At 39.5% G+C, this 27,856-nt stretch overlaps 1 long non-coding RNA gene across 1 annotated transcript in view; it reads left to right on the top strand.

Annotated features, from left to right (window-relative positions):
* The window catches only part of LOC110215182 (uncharacterized), a 176,746-nt gene that overhangs the window by 62,927 nt on the left and 85,963 nt on the right, over window positions 1–27,856 (top strand). The window contains exon 2 of the long non-coding RNA XR_013486149.1: window positions 2,713–2,845. This is a non-coding gene — a long non-coding RNA (uncharacterized LOC110215182). The remainder of the gene's footprint in view (window positions 1–2,712; window positions 2,846–27,856) is intronic.

Genomic DNA, 27,856 nt, shown 5'->3' with positions numbered 1-27,856 from the left:
AGAGTGGATCAACGAATTGATTGTAGAGTTAGAACCTTAGAATCTGTCTAATCCAACACCTTTATTTTACGGATGAGGAAAATGAGGCCCAGGAAGTTAAATAACTTGTCCAGGGGTCATACAGAAAGCAGATAGAAAGTCTGACCTATTTGTTGATAAGCCTCAGTTTCCCTGTCTGTAAAATGAGAAGCTTAGACATAGATGATCTCTAAGGATCTTTTCAAATCTAAAACGTAGGATGCAACTATATTTACAAAGAACTTTATTTTTACTCTGGAGCAGAGTAAAAGCAGCAGGAGACGTATAAGCAAGAAATAAAAAGAAAGGAGATAAGAAGGAAGAGAGTAGCAGAAACAAAACCTAACAGCATTGGCAACCGTAGGCAGTGGTGATGATTCAAAGAAGGCCTGTAGATCAGAAGTGGATGAAAATATCAGACAGTGACAATAAAGAAGAGAAGCAGGAGAAAACAACTCTAGAGGCAGCTGGATGGTGCCGTGAATGGAATGCTGGGCCTGGAGTCAGGAAGACTCGAGTCCAAATCTCACCTCTGATGTTTACCAACTGTATGATCCAGGACTAGTCACTTAACCTGTCTGCCTCAGTTTCCTTGACTGTAAAATGGGGATAAGTACAGCACCCTACTTCCCAGGGTTTTTGAGAAAATTAAACAAGACAATATTTGTAAAGCATTTAGCACATTGCCTGGTATATATTCGATGCTTAATAAATACTTTTTTTTTCTTCCTTCCTCTGCAATCTGAGAGGGCAAATAACCATCTTCCTCTCAATAGTCTTTGAAGATAAGCATAGGAATACATCTCTATTGTGTGGATGTGGGCCCAGACTTTGGTTTGTTTTATTTTCTTGGGTTTTTTTTGTTTGTTTGTTTGTCTAGGCAATGAGTGACTTACCCAGGGTCACACAGCTAGTAAGTGTTATGTGTCTGAGGCCGGATTTGAACTCAGGTCCTCCTGAATCCAGCCTGGACTTTGGTGAAAACAAGACAGACTTCTGTCTCGACTTGTAAGAGCATGAAGTAGAAGGACTAAATCCTTAAGACCCATGCCCCATGAAAAATGTACCTGTATCTATGACATAATGCAGCAACTGATGTTCATAATTAGGCCATTGCTTAAAATATGCATGTTACAAGTGAAATGGAATTTTTAGGCAACAGTAGGTACAGAAAGAAATTGCCTTCTAAAATGCACAATAATCATAGATTCATTAAAATCTAGAGTTATAAGGAACCTCAGAGATCTTCTATGCCAGTCCTCTCATTGTACAAATCAGTTAATCAATAGGCATTTATTTAGCACTTATGTCCTAGGTATTATGCTTGGCATTGGGGATAGAAATATAAAGAATGAAATAATCCCTATTTGAAAGAAGCTTACATTATAATGAGAGAAACAAGAAATACTTACAAAATATACATATATGTACAGCAAATGTATAAACTGAATTAATACAAACATATTGAAAGTACATTGTGACTTTCCCCATCCTGGTTTCAATATATTGCAGGTCAGCATTAGAAATTAAATGGGAATTTTGGGGGAATTTTGTGAAAGCCACAGACGATACAAGAAGGCCAGCATGCAACACAGAGCTTATGACCAAATACTTAACCTAAAATTTACAATAAGCTACTGTAAACACCCATAAAAGAAAAAGAAAAAATTCAAACTTCTTCTCTGGTATGAAGGGAGGGCCAAAAAATTTTAAACAGGTTTTTCAGATCATGGGGCACTGTGCCCCTAACTCCCGATGTGGAAGGTAGTTTGGGAGAAGATGATGCCTTAGCTGCATCTTAAAGGAAGAAAGGAATTCTAGGAGGCAGGCAGGGGTAAGAACAGACTGCATTACAGGTGTATGGAATGGCCACTACATTAGGACCCAGATAGGCAAAGTGACTTACCAGAGGCCATATAGTTTGTTAGTGGCAGAACTGGGACAAAGCCCTAAGTTCAGAATCTGGGACCCTTTTGTTTTCCCATTTAACTTGTTCCATTGTATTGTGAGAGGACTTTATTTTTTTTATTTTTTTAGTGAGGCAGTTGGGGTTAAGTGACTTGCCCAGAGTCGCACAGCCTCAGATGAGGCCGGATTTGAACTCAGGTCCTCCTGACTCCAGGGCCAGTGCTCTGTCCACTGCGCCACCTAGCTGCCCCATTCCGTTGTATTGTGGCATTGGTTTTTTTTAACAGAAAAGTTCTTAGAATTATGTAATTGTTAGTTATGTTCAGTTAACCCCCCAACAAATAAAAATAAATTCAGTGACAATATAGTACTCTTCCTTTGCTTACCAAAAGGCTGGCACTGGTTGAAGCTATGCTGTGTCTGAATGAATCTCTTTTGTAAACGCCTCTAGTTTTCTACAATACTTCCATAATTGGGAAAGGGATATTTACTCAACCAAGAGGGAACCATGTATTAAAATACTGCTTCATCAGTAATATTTCTTTATGGCATTTGTTTGTATGTACCAGTGAAACAAATTTTTGCTGTGCTTAATAATTTTTTGCTGATGAATGAGCATTTTAAATTTTGGATTTCAACTTTGATGGTGATGACTTCCTCCTAGGCTCCCAATAATTTTTTATGTACACTTTGGTCACATCACTTATCCCCATTGAAACCCAGTTTATAAATGTGAAACATGAAAATTCTGCCTATCAACTCTGTCTATTTCTGATTCATCTTTAGGATTAACAGGAAAAGAAACCATAGAATCAGGAGGCTGGAAAAAGGACCTTAATGGGCAAGGATGGAGACAACCTCCTGAAAGCACTATTGGCCAAGTTCCTGTGGTGCCAAATCACAAGGCAAGGTTTCCAAGGTCAGTAGGTCATAGATATTTCTTATTCTTCCTCTCTCTCCCTCTTAATCCTCTCTATCCATAGTACATTTTATCATATGGGTCATCAGAAAAATATTGTATTTCCTTTGGAATAAATAGGCTCCATTATTGAGAGTTCGTCCCTTATGTTCTTCTACCTTCAGGGAAAACTACATTTAAACCACGCAGAGAGATTGCTGCCTACACTTTTTCTTGAAAGAGGCTCTGCCGTTTCCATTAGTGATATGGTCTAGTGTCTCAACCCTCTTGAGCCTGTGAATTCTAACCAGAGTCCTTCTTTTGCTAATTTAAGTCCAGTCTGTCTTTTCCTGGCCACAGTGGAAAGGGAGAACAGCTGGTTACTGTCACTTATGCAGCAACCTCGCCTACATTTGCAGCAGCCCCCATGCAACCCTAACCTCCCCAGGCCTTGACTTCAGCCCTCTTTTCTTTAGGCCAATGAAACCCAATCTTTAGCCCTTCCTTACCTTTCCCATTCTAGGAGCTCCTTTCTATGTTTTCTGCTATTTGGTAAATTATTTTGTCAGAAATTACTGTTCATTGTTATTTGTTCTGGATGGTATTTCATTTGTAATCTCACAGGTCTCTGGGCTGTGTTCTTTCATTTTCATCTCCACAAGCATAAATTATAGCTATTCATCTTCATTAATTCTTCTTTTAAAAAAAATAGTATGGCTTCCTTAAAGAATCCCAAGGGAAGCTTGGTAGGGCTTTTAATTCATCAGCGCTCATAGGTAAAGCTGGCCAAGTAGAGTCCCCTCTTGGTTATCCTTGAAGTGCAGAACTCACCTCTGTGGGTACCTTGCAGGTTACCTGCAGGAAAGAGATCTGTGGAAATGGTGAATGCCAGCAGTGGTTGCAAAGGGCAATAAATAAGTCAGCGGCCTGGCCACCCAGAATAAGCTAGAAATGGTGCAAACATGTCAAATGGGCATGAAAGGTAGGAAAGAAGACATGGAGTGGCCTCTCAGTATGAAGAATGGAGGTGTAGGAATTCCTGAGACATCTACAAACAGATGCAGCACTTATTAACCAAGTAACTTAGTTTATTCCTTGGTTTATTAAGCAGCTATTGTGTACAATGAAGGGAATAGATGAGACATACGTGCATAGTTTATGTCATAGGGCTGTTGATCCAGAGCACAAAGGAAATTCAGTGTGGTACAGTGGAAAGTGTACGGGTTTTGACGTCAGGAGACCTTGATTCAAATCCTGCATCTGTCACTACCCTTGGGATATTTGGAAAGTCACTTAATCTCCCTGGGCCTCAGTTTCTTCATCTGTAAAATGAGGGGGTAAGACTAGAAGATGTCTAAAGTCCCGTCTAGCTATAAATCTCTTATCTAGTTCAACCCACTCTCTTACAAATAAAAAAACTGAGTAAGACGCTATTAGGCTGCTAGGTGGCTCAATAGACAGAGTGCCAGGCCTGGCCTGGAGCCAGGAAGACCTGAGTTCAAATGAAGCCTCAAACACTTACTAGCAATAGACCAACAGCAAGAAAACACTATCCCCATTCTCGCAGAGCTTATAGACTAGCCAGGGAATATGACATATAGACAATTTGGTGTAATCACATTATTACATCATAAGTACTTTGAGGTGGGGGTAGGGAACAAAAGAGACCTGTAGTTTAATAATCTTTTTGTTGTTGTTCAGTCATTTCAATCACATACAACTCTTCATTTGGGGTTTTCTTGGCAAAGATAGTGGAGTGGTTTGCCATTTCCTTCTCCAGCTCATTTTACAGATGAGGAAACTGAGGCAGACAGGGTTAAGTGACTTGCCCAGGATCACACAGCTAGTAAAAGTATCTGAGGCCAGATTTGAACTCACAAAGATGAGTCTTCCTGACTCCAAGCCTGGCGCTGCATCCACTGAGCCACCCAACTGCCCCTGGCACCTAAGGGCACCTAACTGCCCCTGAATCACCTGGGAAAACTCCTTATCTGGGAACTTCCCCTGCCACTTCAGATCAGAACCTACTCTGTACCTTACAGTGTTAACTGTAGCAGTGCCTGGGGCACTGAGAGGTTGTGTTCACACAATTAGTATGTGTCAGAGGGAGGACTTGAACCTAGGTCCTCCCTCCAAGTCCAGCTCTCTGTGCCTTACTCTACTATATAATGCCATATAATGCATTATATAGGTTCAAAATAAAGTCTGTAGTGATGCCATCTGTAAAGAATAGTTATGTCCACCCTTGACTCCTAGGACCTCCGAGGAGGGCAGCATGTGTTACCTGGAGCCATTTACACCATCTGACAGTATTGTCCCTTTGTTCTAACTACTGTGACCTTCTTGTGACTGGAAGAATTGAATGACCCTACATTAGTTTACCGTCCTGTACATTTTAGTACCCCTTCGGCACCGCAAAAGTGTGTAAAGTATATTTGCAGCCTTGGCCTAAGAAACCTGAGATCTATTGGCAAACTCAGATTGTGCAATTTAATGCACCTGATCATATTGACATCTGTGACAGCTGGGGTAGCCACTATTGACATAATGCTGCAGCATTATTCAGAACCTTGAATAAAAAATGAAAAACCAGTATGTCAGAATTCTGTTACTGCCTGAGGAAAACTCAGCCACTAATTTGCTGAGCATCATTCACCTTGCCCATGATTTATGAACTGACCTGGTATTCACTGAGGTTCCCAGAACAATTTATTTGGTAGATAGACCTCCAAATGTGACAGAAGTCTTCATGGGACATTGCTTGATTTTTTTGTTTGTTTTAAACCAGGCATTTCCTTCTCCCAAATCTTCCCATAAAAAGTTAGGGTTGAATCCTGTTATAACGTAGTGCACTTTCACACAGATTCAAATATGACATGGATTTTTTAAAAAGTAACTTACTGTATGAAGTAAAAACCTTCTGTAACATTTAAGCTATCGTACTAGGGATCATCTGATCTCCTGAAAGAGTCTTTTTGTGTTTTAAATCATCACACAATTAGAGCATTAAAGGATAAATGAAGGGGTTTTTTTGTTTGTTTACATTTTTTGAAACAAACTTGAAGAGAAACGTACTACTAATGCATGAGAAAACTGAGATTCCATTTTGATTTTTGAAAATGGCAGTGCCAGCTGATATCACAGTATTCCTGGGGGAGGGAGCATTCATTCTAGCCCCAGGGAAATAACTGAGTGCACAGAAACAGTTCTGAAAGCAAGCACTGATACTTGTACCTGGGACTTAATGAGAATTAAGCAAGAGACCTAAATCGTGAAGTCCTTGAGGATGTGGTGGAATGTGTTTTGATTATTTTCTGTAATAAATGGTTACTGAAAAAAATACATGATGGATGAATTCGACCTAATGAGGAACTGAAAATATATTCTGTTCTGGATTTTCTGAGCTTGAATTACTCGGTTTTGGATTCCCAATAGCAAATGTTTAATTCCAGGCTCATTTATCTCTGTGATTTAACACTCTTACCCTTGGCTTCCTGTCCATCATCAGTTGGTCTGTGCTTAGGGAATTCAAAGTAACATTATCAAGTCATATCATCTTTACCAGTAAATACTTATTGAGTTATTTGTAGGGCACTGTGCTGGACACTGAGAATATTAAGAAGTGTGAAATAGGTTGCCTGACCCTCTTGAATTTACACTCCTAGTTAGGGAGATAAGACATGTACAGACAAAAAATAAATAAGAACACAAGATAGCATATGCCAGATGGAAATGAGCAGGACACAGAGTGAGTGCTGTAGGATCACTGTAAGCTGGGACAATTGGGGAAATTCTAATAAAGGTGGGTCTTGAATTGTTCCTTTGGGGATGGGTTGGACATAAATCAAAATGAGGAATTAGGGTATTATTTGACAGAGGTAGATGGGAAGATGGAGGAATGTCATGAACAAAACTACTTCGGAAGGAAGGTTTGTGACCTGTTCAAGGAGCAAGAAATAGAGGCCACTGGGTTTGGAATATGGGGTGTGTGTAGGACCATAGGAAATAGAGAGATAAATAGATACCATTTTGTGAAGGATCTTGAATGCTAAGCCAAGGAATTATTTTGTTTCTGTTTTCTCTGCAAAAGAGAATGTCTGGAAATGACAGAACAAAAATGACTAACAAGGTGTTGCTCTCCGGGATAAGTAAGGAGATGGTAAGAGAGTCTCTTGCTGCCCTTGATTTATTTAAGTTGCCGGGTCTATAACTACATCCACAATCCTGAAAGAACTTGCAGATGTCATTACTGAGCCCACTGTCAGTGATCTTTGAAAGGTCATGAAAAACAAAAGAGGTGCCACAAGATTAGAGAAGGGCAAATGTACTGGTTTTCAAAAAAAGAAAGTGAACAGAGTGTGTAAACTATAGGCCAGTGAACTTGACTTTGCTTCTTGGGAAAGTTCTAGAAAAGCTCATTAAAGTAGAAAGGGGGGAACCGGCTCATTGCCAGTAGAAAGGGGAAAAGTAAAACCAGCTTGGCTTCATCAAGAACAGTTTCATGGCAAACTAATTTCACTTTCTTGTTTGATAGGATTATGAAATTGTAGATGAGAGGAATGCTGTAGATGTAGTTGGCTAAGGTTTTTAGCAAAGCTTTTGATAAAGTATCTCATTCTGTTTTTGTGGAGAAAGTAGATGAGATAATACAGATAGATTCAGAACTGGTTGGTTGGTAGACTCAATGAGTAGTTGCCAATGGATCAATCTAAATATGGCAGGCAGTCTCTAGGGCAGAGCCACAGCAGTCAGTGTTTGACCCTGTGCTGTATTAAATATTTTTATAAATGACTTGGATCATTAGATTCACAGATAACACAGGGCAGGAATAACTAATGCACTGGTTGACAAAATCGGGATCCAATAGGATCTGGACAGACTAAAATATTGGACTAACTCTAACAAGATGAGATTCAACTTGTTGGAGTAGGGACTCCTTTAATATATGGGTGAGATGAGAGGGACACTGAGGCCTCTTCTGACTCTCAAGTCACTCTGTGAGTTTGTGAATTTAATATTGTCCAGATGGCCTAACTGAATCACAATTAAAATCAATATATTGTTCCACTTTCCAGACTCTGCCCTCACACCTGCTCTCCATCCCTCTCCCTGCCCCCCCATCATATACAGGCATTCCTTGGTTTTCTTGTCAGAATGTTTCTAGAAACCATGTGATATGCAAAACCATAATGGTGTAAACATGTTTTTTAGCTGTACATTTATATTGCCTGCTAAGACTATAAGTTGCAGAGAAGATATTGATTGGCATTGACGAAGGATGTTTCTACTTGGGAGCTCCTTAAATATGAAATCACAGATATGATTTTTAAAATAATATTGCTACTGTCAATCAGTAAATGTCCATTAAGTGCCTCCTGTGTTCCGGGCACAGTGCTAAGCATTGGAGACACAAAGAGACAAAAGATAGTCCCTGCCCTCAAGGAGCTTACAATCTAATGGGAGAAACAAACAAACTACAACAACAAAACCAAATATATACTAATAAGGTATATGCAGGAAAAAAAAAGGAAATAATTAAAAGATGTCACTAGAATTAAAGGGATTGGGAAAGTCTTCCTGTAGGAGGTGGGATGTTAACTGTGACTTGAAGGAAGCCAGGAGGCAGAGATGAAGAGAAATAGCATTCTGGGCATGCAGGACAGTCAGAGAAAATGCCTGGAGCCAAGAAATGGAGTTATATCCTGTTTGTGGAACAGCAAGGAGGCCAGTGTCACTGAATTAGAGTGTGTGGTAGAGAGTAAGGTATAAGAAAACTGGAAAGGTAGAAAGGGCCTAAGGTATGAAGGGTTTTGAATGCCAAACAGATATTTGATCCTGGAGGTTATAGGAAACCACTGGAGTTTATTGAGTGGAGAGGGTGACATGATCAGACATGCACTTTAGGAAAATTCACTTTGGTGGTTGAATGGAGGATGGATTGGAGTGAGACTTAAGGCAGGCTGACCCATCAGCAGGCTATTGCTATAGTCGAAGTGTGAGGTGATGAGGTCCCGCACCAGAGAGAGAAGGGAGTATATTCAAGAGATGTTGCAAAGGTGGAAGTAGCAGGTCTTGGCAACAGATTGGATATGAGGGAGAGGGGAGTGAGAGATGATGAGGAGTTGAGGATCACATCTGGATTGCAAGCTTGAGGGAATGTAAGGATGATGTTCTCAGAAGTAATAGGGAAGTTATGGGGGTTAGGGGAAAGGTTTTGGGGAAAAGATAATTAACTCCTTTGAGACGTGTTGATTTTTAAATGTCTACTGGATATCCCGTTCGAAATATATGAAAGGCTGTCAGTAGAGAGGTTAAGGCAGAATAGGTAGATCTAAGGATCATCAGCATAAAGATGGTAATTAAATCCACGGGAGCAAATGACATTGCCAAGTGGAATATCATGGAAGGAGAAGAGAAGAGGGTCTTTGTGGGACACTTATAGGGTGTGCCCTGGATGAGGCTCCAGCAAAGGAGATTGAGAAGTACTCCTAGAGATAGGAAGAGAACCAAGAGAAAGCGGTGTTCTGAAAACCTAGAGACAAGAGAGTACCAAGAAGAAAAGGAAGATTAACAGTGTCAAAAGGCTTCAGAGAAGTTAGAAAGAATGAGGACTGAGAAAGGGATATTGGATTTGCCATTTAAGAGATCAATGGGAAGTGTTGGGCCACTATATAGTTTACAGTTACCCATGGTATCATTGGGTATCATCAGCAAGACAAAATGATAAGATTAGAAAACCTGGAGAAACTGAGCAAGATACTGAGTCTGATATGTGAGCATATGAAGAATAGAAGCTGTGGGCTTTGTTTTTATTGTCATCATGGGGTAAACAGATGCGATTTGAAGCAGGAATAAAATGGAGACTGCCTATTTTACATTTTAAAACTATTTTCAGATGATTCATAACACGTCCCATTCTATCCAATTACTTTTTTACTTGACTTTTATTCTCTCTGTTTATCTTTCCCAAAAACAGGAATGTGTATAGGCAAAACACAAGGCAGCTAGATAGAGCATTGGCGAGAAACTTGCTACATACCAGCAGCAAACTCACAGACGGTCTGGTATGACAAGGAGAATAATGAGGGTGCAGGGCATTGCCACAAATGCCAGTGCCCTGCAGCTCACCTATTTCCAGGCTGACAGTCAGTTAGTCAGCTAGATTGACATTCAGCACACGCACACACACACACACACACACACACACACACACACACACACACACAATTTAAAACTAATTAAATTCTTACAGGGAATTCTCTCAACCTTATTTGCAGAATATCCTCTGCAAATGAGAAGAGGATAGCCTGCAGAGCAGATGTTCTGAAAATGTATTAACTTTTTCTACTGTGATGCAATCCACCAACAAGCATTTATTAAGTACCTACTATGTGCAAGGAACTGTGCTAAGCCCTAGGGATAGAGAGACAGAAGTGAAACAATCCCTGTCCCTGCAGAACTTTCAGGCTAGCCAGGGGAGATGTTCATATGTAGGTATATGTGAACTGGATAAAAGATGATTTGGGGGGAGGTAGTAACAACTTGGGCAGGGGGGATCAGGAGAGGGGAATCAGGTTAGAGTACAGGGCCTGGAGTAAGGAAGACCTGAGCTCAAATCCAGCCTCAGATATTGACTATCCATGTGGCCCTAAGCAAGTCACTTCACCTCTTTCTGCCTCAGTTTCCTCATCTGTAAAATGAGGATTATAATAGCACCTATCTCCTAAGGTTGTTGTGAGGACTAAATGAGATAATAATTATAAAGTGCTTATCACAGTGCCTAGAACGTAGTAGATGCTATATAATGCTATTAGTTATTATTATGCTATTATTATGCTATTAGTTATTGTTATTATAATTGTAATAAAGAATAAGCATTCTTAGGACTAGATTTCAGGGGGTCTGTGAACTTGGATGGAAAAAAATTATATCTTTAGTTCATTGTAAGTGGTTTCCTTGGTAGTCGTGTGTATTTTATTTTATGCATTTAAAGACTTATTCCAAGAAGGGGTCCATAGGCTTCTTCATCAGACTGTCAGCAGGGTTCATAACACAGAAAAGATTAAGAACCCCTGAGCTGAGCCTTGAAGTCAGCTAAGGCTTCTGAGAGACTAAGGTGAGAAGGGACTGTATTCCAAGGAAAGGGGACAGCCAGTGGAAAGGCATGTAGATACAAGATGTATGTGTTATGTGTGAAGAAGAAAAAGAAATCTAGTTCATCTAGACTGTAGTGTGTGTGTGTGTGTGTGTGTGTGTGTGTGTGTGTTCCATTTCGTTCTAGAGTAGTGGTTCTCATAGTGTGGTCTGGGAACCTTTGGGAATCCCTGATCAAAACTAGTTTGAAAATCATATTATGATGTTTTCATTTTTAATACAAAAATATCAATACATATGACCTACATTAACAAAAGCTCTTTGTCCAATCCTTTGTAAGAGTGTAAAGGAGTCCTGAAACCAAAAACTTTGAGAACCACTGTTCCAGAGGTTATAGGAAGCCACTAGAATTTACTCTGTAGGGAAGTGACATGGTCTGATCTGTACTTTAGGAAAATCTCTTTGGCAGCTATGGGGAGGTCAGGGTGGGGTAAGGAAAAGCTTGAGGCAGGGGGACCCTTGAGGAAATTAGCACAGGTGAGAAGTGACAAGGGTTCAAACTAGAATGTCAGCCATATGAGTAGAAAGAAGGGGATGAATGAGAGAGGCTGCCAAGGTGGAAATTACAACTGAGTCAGCATTTAAGTGATTGCAGGTAAGTTTCTGATGTAGCTTTCCAATAAGTTAAATGATGGAAGCTTCTGCCTCTTGAAGTTTCAGTTTCAGAATGAGTAGCTCTAACCAGAGTCGACAACATGCCAATATCCAGTTTATACTGGAAGGGGATGAATCGTTGAAAGGCATTGAAGAGGGCCCTTCCACTGCAGAAATGACAAATTCCATGAGCTGTAGGTTTACAATCTACTTGATGACCTCATGCTATTAGACGACAAGAAATCTTGGGTCAAAAAATGCAGGAAGTGTTATTGCAGCTAGGGGAGTCTTGTAGGAAAAAAAGGATGGGCACCTAACAGGCACCTAATAAATTTTTGCTAATTGATTGCTTTGCTAATAGTGGCAGTTATTGATGAATAATCAATATTGATACATTATTTTTCTTAGCACTTCATGACCCATTTTTTTCCAGCAATATAGTCACTCTGTGTAGAGATTCTCTACTTTACAGATTATCCATAGTATATTTTAAATTCCCTCAATTTAACTATTCCCTTAAATAACCCCTACTCCAGATTATTTATTACTAAGATGTCTTTTCTTTTTTAAAATAACATTTTATTTTTTCCAGTTACATACAAAAACACTTTTTAACATTTTTTTTTAACTTTGAGTTCCAAATTTTCCCTCTCCCTTCCTCACCTTTCCATTCCCTGAGACAGTAAGCAATTTGATACAGGTTATACATGTGCACTAAGATATCTTTTCTTACTAAACAGTATGTGATCAGAAGACACAGATGCATTTTAGTATTAGCCTAAGTAAAGCATAATATAGTATAATATTTTTCTTCGTTTGTGTTTTTCTCCCCAGTTAACCAAATACCATACTGCAAAGCCAGATCACAGAGTTAGAAACTTAGAGCTGAAAGGGAAGAAATCATCTGCTGTAACCTCTTCATTTAACATGTATGGAAACTGAGGCCCAGAGAATTTATGTGATTTGTGCCACTAGTTAGTGGCCAAACTGTGTCTAAATCCCAGTTCTCCTAATTTCATATTCAGTGCTTTATCGTTATCCATGTTATTACATTTTTCTCTTAGTCCAGATAATTGAATAAGATCATGGATTTGGAGCCAGAAGGAACCTTAGAGGCTGCTTAGTCTAACCCCCTCATTTTACAGGAGAGAGAACTGAGATTCAGTGACTTAGACACAGTCAAACAGAACGTGACAGGTGGGATCTGAACCCAGAATCAGTACTGTACTTCCTCTCTCCACATAACCAACAACACAGTAATAGCATCTTGTATTTGTATAATTCTTTTCAGTACTCTTAAACCTGCACTACCTCAGATGGATCCAAACAATAACCCTATAAGCTAATCAGGCTAGGTCAAGGGTGGGTATTGTTATCTCTTTTTTAGAGATGAATAAAGTGATGCTCAAACTGGGGCAGCTAGGTGGCGCAATGGATAGCATGCTGGACTTGCAGTCAGAGAGACTTGAGTTCAAATTCTGCCTGAGACATATACCAGCTGTGTGACCCTGAGCAAATCTCTAATTATTCCCTTTTTATGGGAATAATAATAGCACCTACCTCATAGGATTGTTGTGAGGCTCAAATGAGATACCATGTATAAAGTGCTTGCAAGCCTTAAAGTACTATTTATTACTGTTATTATTATTTAGTACTATTATTATTTTTGGTAACTTGATCAAGATTCCAGAGCAGATATACAGCAGAACCCAGACTGTAACTTAGACTAATGCTTTCTCTCCATGTCTACACTGCTGTCCTGGTTTGCATTGATGAAAAAAAAGTGAAAATGCCTGACTTGCTACAGTTTTGTAGAGGTGTGGTGCAGAAATCCCAGAGGTGTTCAGCTATGCATGGGCATGACTCCAGTGCGTGCAGGATTATGTGTAGAGAAAGCCAGAAGATGTAATTGCTAAGCCACTGTCTGTGCTCTTTGAAAAATCTTGGTGAAAGGGTGGTACACCAGGCCTGATGAAAGGTAAAAATTGTCCCAATTCCCCCCCCCAAAAAGAAAGAAAGAAAGAAAAAAGGGTGGTATCTGCAAGCTATAGAACAAAAGGCTTCACTTCAATTTCTTAGGAATTTGTAGAACCCTATATAAAGGGATTAAGTTATTGTTATTCAGTCCTTTCAGTCCTGTCCGACTCTCTGTGACCTCATTTGATGTTTTCTTGGCTAAGAGACTGGAGTGGTTTTCCATTTCCTTCTCCAGTAGATTAAGGCAAACAAAGGTTAAGTGACTTGTCCAGAGTCACATAGCTAGTGAATACCTGGGGCCAAATTTGAACTCAGGTCTTCCTGACTCCAGGCCTAGCTCTATCCACTGTACCACCTGACTGCCTGAGGCAGATTTAGGAGTTCCTAATAATTAGTTGTTCAAATAGGGAGGGGACCTGCACCAGTCACCTGAGCTCTTCAAGGTGATAGCTTGTCAGGGGTCTTGTAATAGAAAGCTTTCCTGTTCAGCTCCAGGTTGGCCTAGAGGGGCCCTGTGGTCCCTCTTAATTCTGAGATTCTGTGACTGTTGTTATAGATTCTAGATGCCAAAACTTTTTTAAAGAGCGAGCAAACTTTTTTTTAAGTTTTTTTTTAAATAAGGGGTACCCCTTCCTTGGGTTCCCCCTTTTATCCTGCACTGCCTCCCCTGGTGCTCTTTTACAATGGGTAGATTCCTGACAAAGCTTAGTGGAGTCTCCTCCCCCAGCAGCTGTTTTAAAGGATTCTGGAAGGAATCCAACTTGCAGATACTTCTTGCCTTTTCCTTTGTGATCTTTCTTCCTGGCACTGTGGGCTAATCCCTTCATGCTTGTTTAGATCATAATATCATGAATCTAAAGCTGGAGGGGACCTTAGATGTCATGTGGTTATCCCCTCCCCACTCCATCCTCTCACTTTACAGGTGAGGAAATGAAGGCCCAGAAAGGTCAAGTGATTTGCCCAAGGTCACACAGGTGGCAGATTCTGGATTTGAATTCAAGTCTAGTGACTCTCACATTTAGCATTCTTCACTATACCACACTACTTTGGTGTTCCCTTACTAGACATAAACAATTACATCTATTCATTCTTAATATTAGGTCATGCTTATTCATTCCATAGCTAATTCTTTTTAATGTATTAGGCATTGTTGTTGTTCAGTCATGTCTGACTCTTCATGACCTCATTTGAGGTTTTCCTGGCAAAGACACTGGAGTAGTTTATCCTTTCCTTCTTCAGAAGATTAAGGAAAAAAGAGATTAAGTGACTTGTCCAGAGTCACACAGCTAGTGAGTGACTGAGTCCAGATTTGAACTCGAGTCTTCCTGTCTCCAGGCTTAGCAGTCTATCCGTTGTACGACTTGGGAGTTCAAAGGAGTGAAAAAAAACCCAGTTTCTGCCTTTAAAGGAACTTATGTTCTATTGAAAATTAACAATGACAACAATAGCACGATAATAATAAAGCTTTCTGATGATAAAGAATTAGCTCCAAGTCTCACGTTAAGGTCAACAGTCCTGCCCTTTTAATTGGTCTTATGTTTCCCTATTTTCTCAATGATTTGGTATGTATGAGAAAGATTATATAATCTCAGAATCTCTGAATTTTAAGGGAGTTCAAATGCCTCCCACTTCAACCTTACTTGAATAAGAATCCCATCTACAGTATCTCCAACAACTGACCTATTACCTTTGACTTGAAGCCCTCCAGTTAAGTAGAACACATACTTTCCAAAGCAGCTTATTCTATTGTGGATCAGCTCCAGTTATCAGAAATATTTTCCTTATTTCAAATACTAATTTGCTTGTTTGCATCTTTTACTTACCAGTCCTAGTTGAGCCTTTGGGTGCCCAAGTAGAATGAGTCTAATTTGTCTTCCAAGACAGAACTTCAAACACTCAAAAACAGATTATGTCTTCTCCTATCCAAACCAAACATTTCCAGTTCCTTCAACAGGTCCTTATATAGTGTGATAATTAGTACTGGAGGTAGGAAATCTTAATGTAGAGTGAATGGTAAAATGCATAACATTCAACAGTTTGGTCAAGGTTTCAGTTGGATTCTGCTGAGAGATCTCTGGCTGCCATTCCTTTCTAGGTGTGGTCATAGAGGTGGCTTCCGAACCGAAGTGATCTCCCAATAATGTTTTGGACTGGGTAGTATGACACCCAGCTGGGTGGTGCAGTGGATAGAGTGTCTCACCTGATGTCAGGAAGACTCATCTTCCAGAGTTCAAATCTGGCCTTAGACACTTATTAGCTGTGTGACCCTGAGCAAGTCACTTAACCTTGTTTGCCTCAGTTTCCTCATCTGTAAAATGAGCTAGAAAAGGAAATGACATGCCACTCCAGTATCTTTGCACCCCCCCCAAAAAACCAAAAAAACCAAATGAAACCATAAAGAGTCAGACATGACTGAAATTACTCAACAACAGCAAAAAAAGCAAAGGACAGCATGGCTTACTACTTACCTGTTTACCAGCTGTTTTGACCATGAGCCAGTCATTGCACTTCTGGGCCTCAGTTTCGTCATCTGTAAAATAAGGGTGTTGAAATAGATAATCTCAAGGGCAATTTCCCACTCCCTTGTCTGTGAACCCTTGCTTTTAGCCCCCTGACTTCCCTGGCTTCTTTTAAGCCTTAAGTAAAATCCCACCTTCTACAAGAAGCCTTTCCTAGTGCCCCTTAATGCTAGCCCATAAAGCTATGAACTTATCTCCAAGTTTATATAAATACATACATATATAAATGCATCTATATAAATATATACATATACACATACATGTATATTTATATATACAGCAATATAGTTTATATAAAACATATATTTGTATGGATGTGTGTGTGTGTGTATGTGTGTGTGTGTGTACGTGTATAGAGAGAGAGAAACGGAGAAACAGAGAGACAGAGAGTACATTTGTTCATAGTTGTTTACATGTTGTCTCTCCCGTTAGACTGAGCTTCTTGAGATCAGGGACCGTTTTTGTCTTTCTTTGTATACCCAGTGTTTAGCACAGTGCCTGGCACAAGGTGAGTATTTAATAAATAATTGTTGACTTGTTAAAAAAAAACAGTATGACTAACTGTAATGTTTTACTTCATATATTTTTGCAATTATCTCTGTACATAAAGTTCCTGGAACTCCAGCAGATCACAGAGCACCAGATGTAAACTTAGAAGTGTAATCATGGGGACACAAGGTTCTTGAAGGGTCGCCAATACTATTTAGCACTAAGTTTGTTGAGTGACATGTAGGCCTTCTCCTGTTGAATGCTTGTTACAGCTCCTCAAGGACAAATTGCCTTCAAGGAAATTGTCAAGTAGTGTGACACCACTGATGGGCCAGCGCACGTACTAAGTGGCATCTTGAAAGCAAACTCTCTACTAAGAGATAACATTCAGTGCCCAAGCACGGGGGGCTGTCTCGGATGAGTTCCATGTCTTTCTAGGTCACACTGTACTTGGTTTCTTCCCTCTCCCAAGAAGGACCCTTCCCTAATTTTGCCTCATTTTTTTTCCTGTCAGCAATATAGAACTGTGCGACTTCATAGAAGGGCTTTAGAGATACTCACTTTGACAGCACATGTACCAAACAAAACTCAGGCTCTTGAGAGGAATAGGTTTTCAGCATTGCTAGTAAGAGCTCCCATTTTTCTAGCACTTTAAAGTTTAGAAAGGGTTTTGCAAACATCTTACAGCAACCCTGAGAGGAAAGTGTGATTATTTTACAGATAAGGGAATTGAAGCTCAGAAAGATTCAATAACTTCCTAGGGCCACACAAGTAAGTGTCTAAAAGCGAGACTTGAACCCAGATCTTCCTGACTCAGAATTCAGCCATCTATCTGCTCTGTCAGATTGCCTCTCTAGGGCAGAACTGTGTAGCCACATGCTAAAGAAACATTCTCTTAAGCTACTAGAATAACTCTTTATATGCCATTTTCTCAATGTTATCTGCCGTCACTTTGCTCAGAATTTGTGTCTTGGTCTGTGCCGGCCCCATGGATTCATAGAATTTTAGACTAAGAGATGAAAAGAACTTTAGTGATTGTCTAGTCCAGGGATAGGGAACCTGCGGCCTTGAGGACACATGTGGCCCTCTAGGTCCTCCAGTATAGCCCTTTGACTAAATCCAGACTTCACAGAACAAATCCCCTTTATGGAAGGATTTGTTCTGTAAAATTTGGACTCGGTCAAAAGGCTACACCCAAGAACCTAGAAGACCACGTGTGACCACAGGTTCCAACATTCATTTTATTGATGAGGAAACTGAGGCTCAGAGAACCAGTTGAAATCACACAGATAGTGGCAAAGTTAGAACCAGAATCCAAGGTTCATGACTCTTAGTCCTGCCCTTCTTATATTACATTACATGCCCTCTTACTGTATACACTACCTACTATCCTATGCCCATCTCTTCCTTCTCTCTCCAGGTTTCTTCTTTAACAAATTTTTATGTGTTTTTTTTCTTCAAATTTATGCAGGTCAGTAAGCATTTATTAAGTGCCTACTGAGACAGCTCGGTGGTGCATCGGATAGACCACTGGGCCTGGTGTCAGGAAGAGCTGAGTTCAAATATGGTCTCAGACACTAGCTGTGCATTGTTGTTGTTGAATCATTTCAATCATGTCTGACTCTTCATGACTCCATTTGAAGTTTTCTGGGCAAAGATATGAAGTGGTTTGCCATTTCCTTCTCCAGCTCATTTTACAGATGAGGAAACTGAGGCAAACAAGGTTAAGTGATTTGTCCAGGATCACATAGCTAATAAGTGTCTGAGGCCAGATTTGAACTCAGGAAATGAGTTTTCCTGACTTTAGGCTCGGCACTCTATCCACTGTACCACCTAGCTGGGTACCATGGTACATAGTCCATAGAATACCTATGACTATTTGGGGTGCTATGGGGAACATAGAAGAAGTAATAGGAAGGCCTTGCTGTAATACATAAGCCCACCCACCTAGATATTATGAACAAGTGAATGATAATCATTACTACCTAACTTCCATGGGAATGATCAGCAGGGGAGACAATATCTTGAACTAGGTCGTGAAGGAAGCAGTGGATATGGTTAGCAAAGAAAAAACCAGAATAAATTAGAAGTGGGAGAGGGGGACAGGAGGAAGGGAGACATCTCAGGAGCAAAGCATTGAGTGTAGAAATGACTTAGCTCACTGAAGTCATCAAAAACTGTTAGGCTTTTGTTGAAGCCTACTTTATTCACCTCTTTGTACTTTTTTTGTTTTCCTTCTTCTCCTACCCCATTTAAAGACTGTGTTTGTGATGACTTCAGTCCTTTGCAGCGTGGGTTTACTTTGTGAACTAGCTTAGAAGGTGGGTCTACCATCAAAAGTGATTGACCCTTCCCATGTTCATAGGATATAAGGCTTTGGCACTATTTTCTGCCATTACATTAATACTTTTTCTTTACATCTCCCTCCTCCCCTACTTTCCATGTAAAGAGGAAAAGCCTGACTTCCTTATCAGTGTTCTCCATTCCTCCTCCCTTAATAAATTACCTTGGCCTTCACGTAGAGTGCTCATGGACTGGATGGCAGGTTTCTCGTTCCCGTGTACTTGAAATAAAGCCTTATTTATCTTAACCTTTTGTGCAATATACTTACATTCACTACCTTTCCTTCCTTATCATTATTTGCATTTGTTCTGTAGCATTTCCAAACTCACAGTTCATTCCATGGGGCAAATGCTGCTTCTAACACTGGATGAACCTGGATCTGGTTGTGCCCCTCTCTCGTCCCTCACTACCCTACCTGGAGTTACTTTTTGGGCATTGCAATTGGCCTTTTGTCTGTTTTCCTATATTAGTTCCAACTTTCTTTTTAAATGATAGGTATCATTGGATGAGAATCTGATCTCTTACTGAATGTTACTCAGTGGATTTTTTATTCAGTAATTCAGTTCAATAAACCTTTAGTGCCTAATATGTGCCAGGCATTGTGCACAAGCATTTCATTCAACTTTCCCATAGCTTCTGAAAAAAGGAAAAAGTCTGAGATAGAAATGGCCTTAAAGAGTTGCTCATTAGATAGAGACATCTTGAAATTTTGCTATCTCTTTGTTGCCCATATCTGAAATAAATCATCTAATCAAAATGGATCAGATATCCACAGTATCCAGAGAGATTAGGGGACACATAAACTTGCATTCCCACCAGCTTCCATGGAAGTGTGTGTGCGCGTGTGTGTATGTATGTGTGTGTGTGTGTGTGTGTATGTGTTTAGTCTAAATATGGTCAGAGAGCTGTTTCTGTTTAAGAGAGTTATATGTTTCCACCATATGTTTTCCTAAGAATTAAGCCAGATCTGTTTCCCTCTCTGATTTGTGGAACCCAAAGAGGCTTCCCTATTTCTCCCTCTTTTTACTTTAACTACAAGCTTCCAGATATAATGCACGGTCTACAATACTAATACTCTCAATGTCCTCATTGTGGAAGGCACCTCCTATCCTGTCATGCCCTAGCCTGCTACATTCCCTCCTCCTTCTGCCTGTTCACCCCTGCAGGGGACCTCTTCTGCATTCCCAGAGCCATGTTTACTCAGTACAAGTTTGTGCCAGTTGACACAGAGTCAAGAAACTTCTTACACAGAGGCCTGTTCTGTAGAGACTGGTGGAATAGGCTATACTTTAAAGGATCTCTTGCACAATTTCCCCACGAAAATGAAGACTTAAGAAGGAAATGTGGCTGTAATTTCTTCCTCGTCCCATCCACCATGTGAATTAGCAGGGTGATAACAGGTGAACAGCTAAGGATATTAGAAGTCACATGTCACAGTCCTTTGCTTTCTTAATTCTAGTACTAGCAGCAGCTTAGAAGGAATCTGTAGGTTTGGGGTTTTTTGTTTTTTTAACTGGGAAGGTTGCTGTACAGATTCTCCGTGGTTGTCCCCAATGTCCAGCTTCTTCCAAGTTCTGACTACTGGCCCTAGGCTGTAACACATACAAAGGCAATATCCTTTCTTTAAGATGACTTGGCTCAGTGGTTAAGTGACTTAGGCCTTAAATTTGTGTTTTCTCAGCAAGCTCCATTAAACATGATGCTAACATGACTTTACATGTAATGCCATGGTAATGCAGTCATTATTCAGCTGTGGTACCCTCAGGGTCCGGTTCAAAGTCTGTACTGCATAGAGCTCACTCACTATTTGGCAGTATTTATTAGATTACAATTATCTCTCTCTCCTTTCCCATCCTTTCCTCTCCTATTTCTTGTTTACACACACACACACACACACACACACACACACACACACACACACACACACACACATAAATGCAATCACTTTTTTACCTTCAGTTGTGACAGCTTGATATATGTAACCCGTACTTCAAGAAGCCATAATGCCTTTGACTGATCACAACCCTCCTCTGTCTTAGAAGGAAGTTCTCAGGGCTTCGTGTACCTCAGATCACCCCCAGGGGCCGGCTTTCTGGAGATGAACCTTTCTGAACCTCAGCTAGGCTGACCTTCCAGGAACAGATAAGAGTCCATCATGGCTGACTCTACCTGAGTCATCTCAGCACAGGATGAAGTATCAGACATTATATATGCCTCTTCTCCACTCATTAATGATTTTCCCATTTATGCAAGTGCTGAAGAAACTGAATCTTTGAAGCGTTGATAATATATGTACATATATATGCATATACATATATAATCTTCATTCAGAAGCTTACACAGTTGAAGGTAAGAAGAATATGTATTTACATGTAATATCCAATACTTCATCAAATAAATAACATCAGTTTATACAGATATATATGTATTACATATACATATATACATGCATATATATACATATGGGTATCATATCTGTTAATTATTTCATATTTATCTTGAATATAGCTTGCTTTATATATATATATTTGCGTGTTTTCTCTCTATTAGATTGTGAGCTCATTGAGGGCAGGAACTGTCTTTTGCCTCTCTTTTATATCTCCAGTACTTAGCACAGTTCCAGGCACATTGTAGATGCTTAATAAGTGTTAATTGATTGATTGATATGTAAAGCGCCTCACGTCACTTACACTGTATTTTGAATGCCTGAGCAAAGAATCCAAATGAGAGCTTTATATAAAAGCAAGTAAATATTGATAGTACTGAAAAATAACACATTGATCGGTATTTGTTTTGGCTAGTCTGTAGAACTTAAATAAAGTGACTATGACTTGCAAAATGCCCCCTATTAAATATGTGAAACCATTTAATGATATTTAAACCAAAGTAATCTTTTCAAAAAGGATTTATAATGAAGAAAATGGCAAGTTACCTGTGACTTATTGGTAAGCCTTTTTTGTTTTTGTTTTGTGAGGTAATCAGGGTTAAGTGACTTACCTAAGGTCACAGAGCTAGTCAGTGTCAAGTGTCTGAGGCTGGATTTGAACTCAGGTCCTCCTGACTTCAAAGCTGGTGCTGTATCCACTGCACCACCTAGATGCCTCCCTCCTTTTTTTAATCAAAGATTCCAATCAAAGACAAGTGTGACACATTCAAACTTTGAGAACTTTAATAAGTATTAAAATTCGTTCCCTGGTAGCCATTAGCTGTTTTATTTATAGAATCTCAGAGTTCGAAGGTGACTGCAGAAGTTATGAGTTCAACCTCTGTCTGAGCAAGAACCTGGCATATGCTAGCCTCAGGAAGTAGTAATGTAGCCTCTTAACAGATCTCCAGGAATAGTGAATATACAGCTTTCCAAAGTTGCTCATCCCACTTTTGGACAGCTCTCAACTGTTAGGAAGGTTTTTTTTTCCCCTTATCTAGTTGAAATCTGCTTCCCTACAATTTCCACACATTGCTCCTAGAGCTGCCCTACAGTGCCAAGTAAAACAAGTTTAATGTGACAGCCTTTCAAATACTTGAAGACAGCTTTCACTTCCCCTTTCTGTCTTCTCTGCTTCCTCCAGTCTAAACATTCCGCGTACTTTCAAACAATCCTTGTGCGACATGCTTCCCAGACCCCTCACTACACTAGACTCCTTCCTTTTGGATGCATCTATTCAGCATTGCTGTCCTGGAAATGTGGCCTCTGTAACAGAACTTGATGATGGCCCATTTATTGCAATACATATCCCTTTGACTAATGTGTGCCTCTGGCTACTGTCTTCTATCTTCTATATTTTGTATTTATATACTTAATTTTTTGAACCCACATGCAGAATTTTAAAATTTCTCTTTATTAAATGTTATTTTATTCCATCTTGTTGAGAGATGTCTTTGGTCATGTTAACTATACTTTCCAGCTTCTCTGTGTCATCTCTAAATTTAACCATTCCATCTATACCTTAGGCCAAAATAAAAAAATCATTCCACAGGAAGTTTCCCTGTAGGTTAGCCAATGTTGTTCTGTTTACAAACTCCGTATTTATTTCTTGTATCTGAATTAAAGGTCTGTAGCATTATATATGCATACTGGATATACTGTCCACTCCTGTAGATTTTGTCTCTGATTGGCTGCTTCCTCCCAGAACTTCTATTTTAAGGAGGACACCCAACCAAGCCAAGTCTTCCTTGCTAGGCCTCACTCCGGTGTCTCCTGGACTTTCTTTACAATTGTTCTTCCTGTCATCTTCCCTGCCACTTTTCAGCACCTCTTAGGTGCTATCTTCTCCCAGTAGAATGCAAGCTCCTACAAGGAAGATCTTTCTTTTTTCTTGTTTTTGTATTCCCACCACTTAGCACAGTGCGTGGCAAATAGTATGTTCTTAACAGATGCTTGTTGACTTAACATGCTCTCACTACAATATTATTTCTGTTTTTCCCTCCTTCGACCTTCACCCCAAAGAAATGCTCTCTGAAGGCTCTATGTTTCCCTCTTGTATCTGGTAGTTTTCCTCAAAGGTATCTATCTTCTTGATATGCAATACTATTTTTCCATTTCTTTTATCTTATCTTTTCCTTTTAAGTAAAGTGCATCCTCCTATTGCCATATTCTAGTCAGAGGTTGTATCCCACCACAGTTCAAGGATACCTATGAGACTGATTTTACGTGCTTGTATTGAGATCTCCATGTCACTTATGTCTGTTTGGTTGTAGACAGAGTATACAACTTTAGTGTTTTGGCATTGACAGAAGTAAAGTTTTACAAAATCTGGCAGAGCCTTCACATCCTTTGCCCATGGGAATAGTTTTCTGTTAATGGACAGATTGCTACATACAAGTAATAACTTTTATTAATTATTCAGCTATGTGATTCTTTGCTGGTAACCATATTCTTCATTTTCTTCTGCTTACTTTGGAATTCCTAAGCTCTTTGTTTTTGCTATGGTATCTTTGTTCTTATTATGATGTGTGTTTGGGGTATATTCCACCATCTCATGGGGCAACTAGGTGGTGCACTGGATAGAGTGCCAGGCCTCGAGTCAGGAAGACTCATCTTCCTGAGTTCAAATCTGGCCTCAGACACTTACTAGCAGTGTGACCCTGGGCAAGTGACTTAATCTTGTTTGTGTCAGTTCCTTCATCTGTAAAATGAGCTGGAGAAGGAAATGGCAAACCACTCTGATATCTTTGCCAAGAAAACCCCCGATAAGGTCCCAAAGACTCAGAAACAACAGAACAATAAGAACTTGACTCCGCCATCTTGCAAGTGTTTGCTGTATAGATAACTGAAGGCATTGGGTTCTTATGCAGTCTTGTAGTTCCCAGAACTACTATTTTTATATTTAAGAACAACATCCCAAATTACATGATATACCCGGAAGATCCTACTGTGGATTTAGAATTAGAAGAGGCCTTAGAGATCATCCAGCCCAATCCTACTTTTTTCTTAAGTTGAGGAAAATGAAGCCCACAAAGTTATAAATGACTTGGCCAAGGTCTCTATATCTATATTTATCTATCTGTATTTGTGTATCTGTCTATCTATAAATAAAAACATATGATATTATATATACATATATGTGTGTTTATGTATATATGTGTATGTATATATTCTATATATGTTACATGGAAGCAGCTAAGTGGTTCAGTGATCAGAGCACTGGGCCTGCAGTCGGGAAGACATAGTTCAAATCTGGCCTCAGACGCTCACTAGCTCTGTGACCTTGGTTAATCCACTGAACGACTGAACAACAACATATATTACATTTGTAAGTATACATAACATATACATGAGTAATATATACATGCATACTTATGTCTCCCTTCTCTATCACACGCATGATTCGATGGGCTCTACCAAACTTTGCTTTTATTAATGCTAAAATATTAAAGTAGCATACTTTGATATACACATACAAACATATGCATGTACACATACACACACATATATTTTTTACCTCCAAACAAGACTCTTTCTACTATATGACATAATCTAAATAATTTGCACAACCTCATCCTAGTTTATTCCTGAATGTGAGGATTGAATATATCTCCTTTCTTTCCTTCATTTGAGACACCTACAGAACAAACAATGTTGTTTCCCAAATGTGCTATGGCAGCAACATACTAGCCTAGGAATTCTTAAAACTGGGGTCCATGGATTCCTAACTTCCAGTAATTACATGGGGTCCATGAATTTGGATGGGAAAAATAAGTTTATCTTTATTTTCGCTAACCTGTTTCCATTTTCTTCAGTGATGAATGTAGGCAATAGACATTATTTGAGGAGAGATTCATAGGCTTCACCAGGCTGCCAAAAGGATGCATGACATAAAAAGTATTAAAAACCCCAGTTCTAGCCACATGAAAGGAGCCTCAGTTAAAGCTGCTAACCAGTCTTCCAGGTCAGAGGCTGAAACAAAACAGTTTGGACAGGTTCCTACTGGCCCCCATGGTGAAAAAGACATGTCAGTTAAGAGTAGCAATTGAAAGAATGCATCAGGAGAGCCATGGGGAAGGGAGAAGAGGCTTTGAGAGCTTTGGTGATGTCTTTGGCACCTGGTTTCTCTGTAGGGGAAGTCAATAATTAGAAACCCTTGTAAAGGGCCTGAAGAGAGAGGAGCTGCTCAGAGCTCCTAGACCACATCAGAATGGAAAGTACCTTATATAATAATATTAAAGGTAGAAAAGTGCCATCATCCAGGCAGACTGATGACTGTCCTTGTGAGTATTAATGCTTCTTCCTGTTTAATATACCATCACCATTCTTCTCCTTCCCCACCTCACCCCACTACACTCTTCACATGCCTCATGCCCAACTGCTGCCTACTAGGGAAGCATGAACCAGCAAGAGAAAAGCTTCGTGCTGGAAACACCCAGGCATGTGCCATAGGCATGTTGATGGAAGAGTGTTGGAAGAGGAAGAAGTATCAGAAGCTGGTGTTCTGCCCATGGCCAGGAGCCATCCACAGAAGAGATTAGTGCCTTCAGGACAGGAAGAGAGTGTTCACAAAAAAGACAAGACCTTTCTAACCTGAAAGGAAACTGGGAGCTTCCCTGCATCAGGAATTTAAGGGAGGGCAGCTAGGTGGCACAGTGGATAGAGCACCGGCCCTGAAGTCAGGAGGACCTGAGTTCAAATCTGGCCTCAGACCAAACACTTGACACTAGCTGTGTGACCCTGGGCAAGTCACTTAACCCCAATTGCCTAAAAAAACAAGAAAGAAAAAAAGAAAAAAGAAAGAAAGAAAGAAATGAATTTAAGGGAGTGAAAAAGAAAAGAAAATCCCTGGCCTACCTTGACCCCAGAGGGCATAAATGTGTCTTGAACCATCCTCTTTTTACCATGAATTAGGTAAACAATGGCCTTCTCATCTTTGGTGGTATAGTTTGGGAGAGGGAAGTGAGGGGAGAGGGGAGAAAATATGGCAAAGTAGAAAGGAAGAAATGGGAAAACATGTTCCTGGTGTCACCATGATCCCTTCTCATCATGAACCCACAGAATCCATTTTCCCATTAAAAAAAATGTCATAAATGGTAGTTAAGGTCCTGAGCCAACCCACAAAAATCTATTTAACCCATAACATGGCTGCAATAATACTATAGTTCAACTACATTATGGGTTAAACAGGCATTTGTGGGCTGGGCTGGGAAGCTAACCACCATTTCAAAAATTATTTTTATAGGAAAATGATTCCCAATTGTCAACAAGGGAAAATAACCCATATAGAAATTGGAAACTGTCTATACTTCCTTTATATCTCCTATTGTACCAAAAATAATGCTAGGCACATAATAGTTTCTAGATAAATATTTATTGAATTGAATTAAATGAACTTGAACAAAAGAACAATTCAGGCTTAAAAAAAAAGGAAAAGCATCATAAAACAGAAGTATTACACATGAAGATCTGCAGGGGTCCAGCAGCTGAAGCGTTTAGCCGGGCTGAAATGTGTATCATGGCATCTTTCTTTCTTCCTTTCTTCCTCACAACCTACATCTTTCCAAACAGTAGAACTTCCAAAAATGTATGGTCTTTCTTTTGTAACTTGGTCCTATATAGAGAATTCTTGATTTCCCAAAACTTTGCCATTTGAAACTATGGCCAGAAATCAGTAAATAAGCGAGAAAGGGTTCTGTGCAGCTGAACTAGATGTCACAAAATATTCCGTGAACTAGAGATCTCCGATTGTCACATATTTTGTTACTTAGCAGAATTCTAATAAATTTAATCACCTTATTTCTAAACTCTTAATAGTCAGAATTAGACCATTTGTCACAGGGGGGAGACGTTTCTATAAGTAGACACTCTGATAGCAGTAAGAGGTGCCAATTGACTGTTTAACTATAGGAGAGGAAGCAAAACCATAAAAAGCAAATATCAGAGTACAGCAGTCTAAGGCCTGTAGTGTAAAGCAAATCACCATACACCCAACCTTCAGTGGACCTACAGGCCATCACTATATTAAAGCATGTAATCATTCTTTTATTACAATGACCCTAAAAAGTTAAAAAAAGAAAAATTAAACAATTATCAGTATTCTCTGTTTAAGAAAGCAGAGGAGCGTTTTATGCATCTTCAAAATTCAAAAGATTTCTAAACAATATGTTATTTCCAGCAAAATATTTATGTTTGTCATTCTCACCTATCTGGAAAACCCTACTATCCAAATCATCTCTAATCACAAAACTGAAGTTATTAATTTTAGATACTAATTGAGCACCTACAACATGCCAAAGTTTATACAAATGGTTCTCCTTTGTTAAGAAACTGTGGTGAGATGTGGATATAAATTCAAATTTTGTGCCAGTCGTGAAACATTGTGATCTAGATTTGGTGAAATTTAGAGAATGAAGTCTCGTGCTATTACTATAATGTATATCTCAGGGCTCAATTGGTGAATGAATGAATAAATAGATTTTTAAAAATATTTATTAAGTACTTACTATGTACTAGGCACTCTATGGGGCA

This window comes from Phascolarctos cinereus, unplaced genomic scaffold (assembly GCF_003287225.1).
Source record: "Phascolarctos cinereus isolate Bilbo 61053 unplaced genomic scaffold, phaCin_HiC Scaffold_4;HRSCAF=312, whole genome shotgun sequence".
Classification (NCBI taxonomy): Eukaryota; Metazoa; Chordata; class Mammalia; order Diprotodontia; family Phascolarctidae; genus Phascolarctos; species Phascolarctos cinereus.
This window is presented reverse-complemented; position numbering and strand designations above follow the sequence as displayed.